This window comes from Danio rerio, chromosome 9 (genome assembly GCF_049306965.1).
Source record: "Danio rerio strain Tuebingen ecotype United States chromosome 9, GRCz12tu, whole genome shotgun sequence".
NCBI lineage: Eukaryota > Metazoa > Chordata > Actinopteri > Cypriniformes > Danionidae > Danio > Danio rerio.
The window spans coordinates 22045231-22055562 of record NC_133184.1 but is presented as its reverse complement, the minus strand read 5'-3'; the positions used below and the strand labels follow the sequence as shown (position 1 = coordinate 22055562).

The window sequence follows — 10332 nt, the reverse complement described above, 5'->3', positions numbered from 1 at the left end:
AACGTCGGTGTCGATCGGCTTGTTCCTTGAAACGCCGTACGGCGTGAGAGAGGTGAGTGTGAGCTGCGTTCCAGACCTCTTCGCAGCTTTTAAACCAGGTATCCACTGCAGGGAGTTCAGAGGTCTCGCCGGACCAGGGAAAGAGTGGAGGTTGGAAGCCCAGCACGCATTGAAATGGGGTTAATCCAGTAGATGCCTTTCTGAGGGAGTTCTGAGCATATTCTGCCCACATCAGAAATTTAGCCCATTCATTCTGGTTCGAATGACAGTACGTGCGGAGAAACCTGCCGATTTCCTGGTTCAAGCGCTCTGTCTGCCCGTTGGATTGGGGATGATAGCCGGATGTTAGGCTAACATGGATTTGGAGGTTTTTAAAGAATGCTGACCAGAGTCGGGATGTAAACTGGGGACCTCTATCCGACACGATGTCTTCGGGGAGACCATAGTACCGGAACACACACTCGCAGAGTAACTCGGCCGTTTCCATGGCTGTAGGCAGTTTGGAGATGGGAATAAGGCGGCAGGATTTTGAAAATCGATCCACTACTGTGAGGATGGTGGTTTTGCCCTGAGATATGGGTAAATCAGTAATGAAATCTATTGCGATGTGTGACCAGGGACGATGTGGCACCTCCAGGGGTTGGAGTAATCCAGCTGGACGGTGACGGGAGTGTGTAGACATCTGACAGGGTGAGCATTTATTGACGAAGTTAATGACATCTTTGTGTATGGATGGCCACCAATAGCGGGATTGAATCAGTTGTACGGTGGCTGTGCTGCCTGGGTGACCGGAACTGGGGTGGTCATGTACCTCGGAGATGAGCCTTTCTCGAAGTGACGGGAGAACGAAGATTTTATTCTCTGGACAGGGCTGTGGAGATGGATTGGTTTCGGTGGCTTGAAGGATCTCCTGTTCTATATCCCACTGGATAGGAGCGACAATTAGAGGATCTTTGATTATGGGTTCATCATGGTATTCAGAGGTTTCATCGTCTGAGAGGCGGGACAGAGCATCTGCTTTGATGTTTTTTGAGCCAGGGATATAGGTGACTTGGAAGTCGAATCGGGTGAAAAACAGCGCCCATCTTGCCTGTCTAGGGTTCAGACGTTTACAGGAGCGGATATATTCCAGGTCTTTGTGATCGGTGATGACGGTGAAAGGATGTTTTGCGCCTTCAAGCCAGTGTCTCCATTCTTCTAGCGCGGCTTTCATGGCGAGGAGTTCTCGGTTTCCCACATCGTAGTTCCGTTCAGCGGAGTTGAGCTTGCGAGAATAGAAGGCACAGGGATGGAGCTTCTTAGTGACTAGGGATCTTTGAGACAGGATGGCTCCAATTCCAGTGTTGGATGCGTCAATTTCAACTACAAAGGGTTGCTCGGGATCAGGATGACGCAGAATGGGTGCACTGGAGAAGCGCGTTTTGAGCGGAGTAAATGCTCGGACAGCGTCTGGGTTCCATTAAAGGCGGGCGTTGTTGGCTTTTACCATGGTGGTCAGTGGAGCAGCGACTGAACTGAAGTTTCTTATGAATCGCCTGTAGAAGTTAGCAAAGCCCAGAAATCGTTGTAGTTGTCTGATGGTTTCGGGTTGTGGCCATTGTGTCACGGAGTCGACCTTTTGCTGGTCCATGGCCACGCCTTCTGGACTAATGATGTAACCAAGGAATGAGATGCAGGTCTGATAGAACTCGCACTTGGAGCTCTTTGCATACAGCTGGTTTTGAATGAGGCGTTTGAGCACTGCCCGGACGTGCTGGATATGCTCAGATAGCGAATTGGAGTAGACCAGGATGTCGTCAATATACACTATGACCCACTTGTTGAGCATGTCTCTAAATACCTCATTTACAAATGCCTGGAACACGGAAGGACTGTTTGCTAGGCCGAAGGGCATAACGAGGTACTCATAGTGGCCGTCGATTGTAGAGAACCCGGTTTTCCACTCGTCTCCCTGTCGTATGCGGATGAGGTTATATGCACTACGGAGGTCCAACTTAGTGAAATACTGGGCGGATCGGAGTTGCTCAAGGGCGGCTGGAACCAATGGCAATGGGTAGTGGTATTTAACTGTGATCTCATTTAAGCCTCGGTAATCAATGCATGGGCGCAAGCTGCCATCCTTCTTCTTGACGAAGAAAAAGCCTGCTGAAGCGGGTGAAGTAGATGGTCGAATAAAGCCCTTTTCTAGCTCCTCAGAGATGTAACTCTTCATAGCTTCAGTTTCAGGTTGAGAGAGGGGGAAAATGCGACCACGAGGGGGCGTGGTGCCGGGTAGCAGCTCGATGGCACAGTCATTTTCACGATGTGGAGGGAGCTTGGTAGCCTTCTGTTTATTAAACGCCTCAATTAAATCATGATAAGCATCAGGAACATGACAGAGTTCAGAGTCTTCGGTCTTGTTAATTGTGTTGATCTGGACAGGGGAAACAGAATGCAGACATTGGGTAAAGCATTGATTGCTCCATTTTGTGATCTCACCAGTTCTCCAAGAGACTTGAGGGTCATGCTGTTGTAGCCATGGTAGCCCAAGAATTACAGAGTGTTTGGGGGAGTTGATGGCAAGGAGGGAAATCTCCTCTTCATGAAGAGAGCCTGTTTGAAGAGAGATTGGCTGAGTCTGGAATTTTATACGTCCTTCTCCTAAAGGGCGCCCGTCTACAGCAGTGATGGCTATGGAGGAATCACAGGAGGTTAAAGGAATAGAGTGAGTGGTGGCAAACGTGTAATCAATAAAGTTGCCAGCGGCTCCTGAATCGATCATGGCCATAGTCTCAATCTCATCTCCATTGCTTCTCAGAGTGACAGGCAAATTCACAACATTATTAGTGGTAGTGAACATAGTGGTTGCACTCACCGAGAGGGTTTTAGGGAGAGGCTTGTTGGGACATAAAACCTTCGTATGACCTGGAAGTCTGCAATAAATGCACAGGTGGTTTCTTCTCCGTCGTTCTCGCTCCTCTGGGTTCAGGCGGGTTCTACCCAATTGCATGGGTTCAGCGGAGGTTTCAGGGGATACAGGACTGGAAGCAATTGAGCATAGCGGATTGTGAGTGCGGAGGAGAGTGTCTAACCTTATGGAAAGCTCGATTAGTTGATCCAGTGTTTTTCCCTCGTCACGACATGCCATCTCTCGCTGCAATTCTGGTCTTAGAGCCTTTCTGTAGAGCGTGGCAAGCGGATCATCAGCCCAGCCAGTTTGCGCTGCCAAGGTGCGGAACTGCAGGGCGAACTCAGCTGCGGAGCGATCTCCCTGTTGGATGCACAACAGCTCCTCGCCAGCGTTACGACCACCCTCCGGATGATCGAACACAGTGCAGAAACGTTTGAGAAAGTCATTAAACGAGGGAAATATCGGGGTACTGTCTGGCCAAACTGCAGTAGCCCAGTCTAGCGCTTTCCCAGTGAGCAGAGAGCACACAAAAGCAATTTTCCCATTCTCGTCCTTAAACAGATGGGGCTGTTGGGCGTTGAACAGTTTACATTGCAGTAGAAAGCCTTTACATTTTGCTGGGTTACCTGAGAACTTGTCAGGAAAAGCCAATCGAACTCCGGAAGTCATCGGGGGTTGTGCAACAACAAGTGGACTTGGAGAGTAGTTGGCGGTGGGTTGCGCAGTGGCAGCAGCTTGCAGGTTTTGGAGGGATTTCACCAGTTCGTCTGTTAACTGAGTTAGATGTGTTAGTTGTTGTTGGTGTGTTGACAATACCTGAGCTTGTGTTGTGACTTCGTGAGACAAAACCTGGATGGCTGCGGGATCCGTGTTGGGCGAAGTCTTCTGTAACGGGGAGACTGACACGGAGGGATCCATTTTGCAGTATTTATTAAGTCACACTTAAACATCAACAACTCGCACGGCTGTGCGAACATACAACATACACATCAACGATGATTAGCAGATAACAGAGGCAGAGTGATTACCAGGCTTGTGTCAAAGGCAGGCAGCGTGATTCAGAGTCCGTGTAACAGGCTTTGGTCAGGGGCAGGCAGCGAGAATCAGAGTCCGTGTAACAGGCTTTAGTCAAGGGCAGGCAGAAGACAGAGCAGAGTCGTGAAATGGGCTGAAGTGGTAAACGGGAGATCAGGCAGGATAGAACGCTCAGAAATGCTGGCCGGGGCTAAACAAGACTTTGCACTGAAGTGTGTGTGTAAGCTGCTTATATATGGTACGTGGGTCATTAGTGGAATGGAGAACAGGTGTGCTGGGATCAGGGTGAAATGGATGACGTAATGGTTAGAAGTCCGGAGATGGTGACCTCTGCTGGTCAGCGAGGGGAATGACTGGGACCGAGTCGGTGACACACATATACCGCAAGCTTATGACGCAGATGTTAAATGACAATGTTGCGTGCAGCTTTTTATTTTTATATTACTCTGTAACATAAAAAAGTAATATAATGTTCTGACAATTTATGTTAGCGCTATGAAATCAATGCATTCGGCTATGAATTACTAAAACGTATTGAAAAGGATTTCTTTGTCTTTTTAACTAGTAGCTCGATTCACGGGTATTCGAACAACTCGAGTATTGTTTTGAAAATATATATATATAATTTAAATATAATTAGATTGACTTGAAAGTGATTTGCTAGACCGAGCTATGACTTGACTTGATGTGACTTGAAATAAGCAGTGACTTCACTTGAGTCTGACAAAAATTGACTTGACTTGCTAGAGACTTGAAGGTTATGACTTGAGACTTGCTTGTGACTTACACATGTGTGACTTACTCCCACCTCTGCTGCATTGTACAATGTGACTTTTTTAATTTTTACAAACATTCAAATGTTGTATTTTAAAGCACTAAAAAAGCAGTGCATTGCTTAAGTAGGCTTCTTCTACATTCAGACTCATTCATACGTTATGTTTTGAACTGCATAACAATTATGGATGCAACAATTATAGATTTTAGTTGTTTGATTATATAGTCTGAAGAATAATAATGGCTTCACAGTTATCACATCTAATGTAAATTTAAGCTTTATATTAGGTAAGTATTTAAATGAACAGTTGTTATCATCTGCGTTCATACATACATAATCATTTTCATAATTTGTAATAATTCATCTAACATATCTTTTGTTTACATTGCACTGAAAGCCACGCACAACTCTCACCGCTATGGCGTGAGATGTTTTCTACTTGGTGCATCTGGAAGGCATGAGTGCATCATATGGGCATATATTGTAACATTGCAAATAACAAACTTGCAGGAAGAAAATATGTGAATGGCCCGCTGCTATAGTTAATCCAGTGTGCATGCATATTAGCCTTGGTGTATAAGCTCGGAACTTTAAACAAGCGCACAAGTAGCATAACTTGTTTAGTTGCAGCAGTTTCATTCAGTGCAACAGAAACGCGGCGTTGAGATGCCTTTAAGCTTGAGTATCCAAATGTTTTCGGCTGCTCGCGCGACTCACTTAATATCAGGTGATTCACTGCTCAGCCTTTAACTAGGATTTAAATTAGTTGTGTGAAATCTGCCTCAAGCATGTGTTACATTGAATCCTCTGTCTGTTACAACTTGCCCCGCAGATGGCGTAAATAGTAACATTTTTACTCCTTGCACATTTGGCAATACTGCACAGAAACCATAGATCCAATGGTTATACATTCAGTGCTTATTTGTAGGAGAGGCTTGTGTTTTGTTGGTAAAAAAAATAGGGTTTGTCTGACCTCATTACTTTGTTCATTATTTGGCCAAAAGCAAAACATGTTGTTTTGTGCCCCGCTCTTCACTACCTTAGAGTTAATGGGCTCTATTTTGACGGTCCATACGCATAGCGCAAAACGCAGGGCGCAAACGCTTTCAGGGCGGTTCAGAATGCATTTTTGCTAATTTAAGGACAAAAAAAATCTGCTTTGCGCCATGGCGCATGGTCTAAAAGGGTTGAGTTTATTTTCTTAATGAGTTATAGGTGTGTTTTGAGAATAATACAATCAGAGTCTCATCTCCCTTTAAGAGCCAGCTGCATCGCGCCATAAGCGCGTTTGCTACCCAGCCGGCATTTCAACGGTGATTCAACGTTGAATCAACGTCAGGTCTATGGTTGGATCAACGTTGAATTACCTTTCGATTTTGCAAATTGGATCAACGTATATATAGTGACGTTGTTTCACCGTCGGACCACCACCGGTGATTCACCGTTGAAATCACAACGTTGTTTCACTCTTACCTTCTTCATGGGTGAATTATGGTCGTTTTGTAGACGTTGAATGAAGGTTGAATTACCTTTCGATTTTGCAAATTGGATCAACGTTGATACCGTGACGTTGTTTCACCGTCATACATTTCAACGTAAGTTAAATAGAAATTACATACAACGCAAAGTCCATAAATATAGCAAACAAATTTTTACTAATAAAAAATACACGACACAAATACACAACTTAGCCTGTGTATCAATTTATTTAATACACACCTCATTATTTCAATTATTCTAAATATACAGCAACATTTACAGCATACATAGTTCATTAAAACCATGCAGGTTACTATACACGCTGTACACTCAAATACAGGAAAAGGCATACAATTAAATAGTCACTTTTTAATTAGGTTTCATGAATTAAAGTTAGTTAATGTTTACTAACATGAACAAAGAACAAATACTTGTACAGCATTTATTAATCATTTAATTAATTGAAATATGTCCCGATGCTATTAAAATCAAAATGCATGCTTGTTAACATAAATGCACTGAGCTGACATGAACTGTACTTTCTTTATATGAAAGATGCTTCATTGTTCTTTGTTCATGTTAGTAAATACATTAACACTTACTAATACAACCTTATTGTAAAGTGTTATTGTCTTCAGAAAGACAGATACTAACTAAATTAAACTAAGTAACTAACTACGCTTCAACCATCACAGTCTCCAAAATACAATTCCGTTTACAAAATACCCATTTTTAAAGTGGCTGCAGTAAAAAAAATAAAAATAAAAAACATCACTCACAACTAAGAATCACAAGTGAAATACATTACATCTGTTTGAGGTTTTATAGGTTGAGAGAAAAACTTGAGATAAAAGATGTCACTGGGACAAAGAATCAAGTGTAAAACACTTAAACATCTGTATCAGTCTAGCAGTTAAATACATATTTATTTTTCAAACACCAGGTGAGTTTCCTACAAAATCAATAATGAGGTTTGCTATTCCGATTCATTGTGAATGAATGGCTTCACTTTCACAATAGTAAAAACTCATGCTATAATCTAAACCTGACATTACTCCTTCACTTTGCAGGTCTGCATGCTAAATATTTAGTAGTTTTTTTTTGTTTTTGTTTTTTTTTTTTTTGCATAAAGTACATCTATTGTGTTTAGCATTACTGCAGCAAAACTGAGCACCTGTGACAGTAGAACATGTAGACAAATATTTCAGTAAATCATCAAGAAAATGTGTAGAATATATGGTTTGACTCTCTCTCACAAACACAACAGTATAAGCAATTTGTTATTCCGTTATTATTAGTATCATAAAAATTGCATGTTCACAGGGGTCTTATAATAATGGCTCACATTTGTGAATGTAGGACCACTATTTCACTATTACATGTCACATTAAGTGTTCATAAAGGTTCTGTTATTAAGTACTTGTGTCATCCCAGAGACCTGTTAATCTTCAGAACACAAACTAAAATATTTTAGATTAAATGTTCCTTATCCTCTACAGACAGCAATAGTCACAAGATGGTCATTGTCAAGATAAGGCATAAAACACATTGTCAAAACGTTCCATGTGACTTCAGTGATTTCAACTGTGAACATACCAAGCTCCAACAACACTTTAGTGAGGCAAAACAAAACAGTAAATACAAATGTGTTTGCGTATATCTCTCCCGCATCAGATCAGCATGTGTGTTTACTACAAGCAGTATGCACACACCATGACCTGTTGTGGCAAAGGCAAACAAGTTATTTTTACAGTACTTACTGTGATTTAACCTTTATGACAAATGTACTGGACCTGTTACACATATCACTATCTTTTATGAACACAAATTTCACTGTAACGGATGCTGTTGTTTTGCTCCAGTTATACCTTTAGAGAACACCGTACTAGTCAGACATCCATACAAAAGCAGAGAGTTTGGTCTTGTGTAGCAGAACTGCAATAGATGTCTGTCTGTCTAGGTTGACACATGGTTTAGGCCATCAGTATGTCCTTGATGCCCTCAAGTGGAGCTTCCAGAAAACCTGCAATAAATGAAATACGAGAATACAACTAAGTTGGTATCCGCTATTATACAAAGTGAAATTCAAATATTTATTTTTTATTGAATCCAAATTTGTCCTATAATATCGTCACACTCAATAATTTTGACTCATCCATCTGAATATTCCTAACTAAGAGAAGTGAAGAACTAGGTGTGATATCGTCAGGAAGCCCTTCGCCACCACCGGTGCCAGCATTTCCAGAATTCAAATTTCAGATTCTCGAAAAAATTTCTTTCTTTTTTTTTAACAAAGGCTGCAGTAAAGAATCATGAAACATTCAACACATCTAATAATTACAAGTTGTTGTAAACCATTAAATGTACTGTAAAAGCTGTTTGAAGCTTTTTAGACTGGTTGAGAAAAACTCTAGAAGGAGTAGCACTTCTACAAAAGTCTGCATGTAGGACAGAGAATTAAAGGGATAGTTCAAAATTTGTATTCTGTCGTCATTTACTGACCACGTTGAACACAAAAGAAGATATTTTGAAGAAAGCTGCAAATCTATAACCATTGACTTCTATAGTATTTTTTTCTACTATGGAGGTCAATGTTTACAGGTTTTTAGTTTTTTTCAGAATAGCCTCTTTTTTGCTCAACAAAATAAACTCATATTGGGTTTAAACCATTTGGGGAGTAAAATGTGAGTAAATTTTCATTCTTGGGTGAACTATCCCTTTCAGTTGGAAAACACCAGAATTCTTAAGTAGACCCCTTTCGCAAGACAGATGATGCATTTCATTTCTCATCTTAATCCTCAAGTTTTTAATATTTAGATTTATTTAAATAGCATGTTTATTTATTTGTTTTAATGACATTTAATAAAAACAACTTCTCAATGACATCACATGTACTGGACCTGCTACACATGTATCACTATTTTTATGAATACAAATTTCATTGTAACAGGTACTGTTGTTTTGCTCCAGTAATACCTTTAGAGAACACAGTAGTAGTCAGACATCCATACAAAAGCCTTGGCATGGAGTAGCAGAACTGCAGTCTGACACAGGTTTAGGCCATCTGCGTGTTCTTGATGCCCCTCAACTGGACCTTCCAGAAAACCCAGAAAGTTAAAATCCATTACACCTCTTATCTGCTACTAAACAAAGTGTAATTTAAGCATTAATTTCTCACTAAATACATATTTGTTCCCCAATACTGTCACATAGTATAACATCACAACATGATTTCACAATAATAATATCAATATAACAATATAATATCACAACATAGCCTAACAATCAATAAACAAACATGTTAGAAAGAGAATATCACCAACCAAAGCACCAAGAAGATTTAACAGATAGCTTAGTTAAAGGTAAAGTAAACTTACATGGACAAAGCCTTTTCCATTCAATGCTGTGCAAGTTAGTGCGTCTCTGGAGTAAGTTACATGTCTAAAAGCAAAAACAACAACAACAGTGAAACGACAGCAGTTCACTTTGTAATAATAACACTAATGATACAGCGTATAAAAAGGATATTGTTTTATAACGTTGCTCCGTAACTTTAAACTGCGTTTGGATTTTATCGCTTTGAATTTGCCATAAAAACGCTCATTTAGACTAACGTTAAACGTGACATTACCTCGAGGTTAGCTGCGCGTCACCGGAGCGCAAACAAGACTAAAAACCAAACTGGAAAGTTTTAAATGCTTCAAAATTCGAAACAGTACACCAAGTCACATTTAAGATACACTGTGTGTAAAACAAAATCGGGGGGTGAATAAAACATTAAAGCATCTAAAAACACGCTTACCTCTGAATTCTGCTGCACTGCAGGTCAGGTGTTCGTAATTAAGTGAAGTGAAGCGCTGCGCGTGGCCGCGTGCGCCGAGTCCTCCGATACCATGGTAACCAAACATGTTGAATATTGGGTGAAGTCATGACGTTAATTCAACATACAGATCATGATAAAAAAAATGTCAACGTTGATTTGTACAAGGATTTCTGTAACTTTTTTCAACCATTTATCATTCAACATTGTTTCAACATTAAAGCAACTACTGACGTATTTTCAACCACATTTCAACGTTGAAGCCTTGTCATATGCAGGCTGTTTTTCAACCGTTCAAAATTAAACGTTCTATCAACATTATTTCAACGTTCA

At 40.9% G+C, this 10332-nt stretch overlaps 1 long non-coding RNA gene across 1 annotated transcript; it reads right to left on the bottom strand.

Moving 5' to 3' along the window:
• Positions 1-9223: 9223 nt before the first annotated feature.
• On the bottom strand, positions 9224-10044 carry LOC137496468 (uncharacterized). The gene is made up of 3 exons (XR_011016827.2): positions 9982-10044; positions 9557-9620; positions 9224-9273 (listed from the first exon to the last, which is right to left on the bottom strand). It is a non-coding gene; the product is annotated as an uncharacterized lncRNA (long non-coding RNA).
• Positions 10045-10332: the final 288 nt, after the last annotated feature.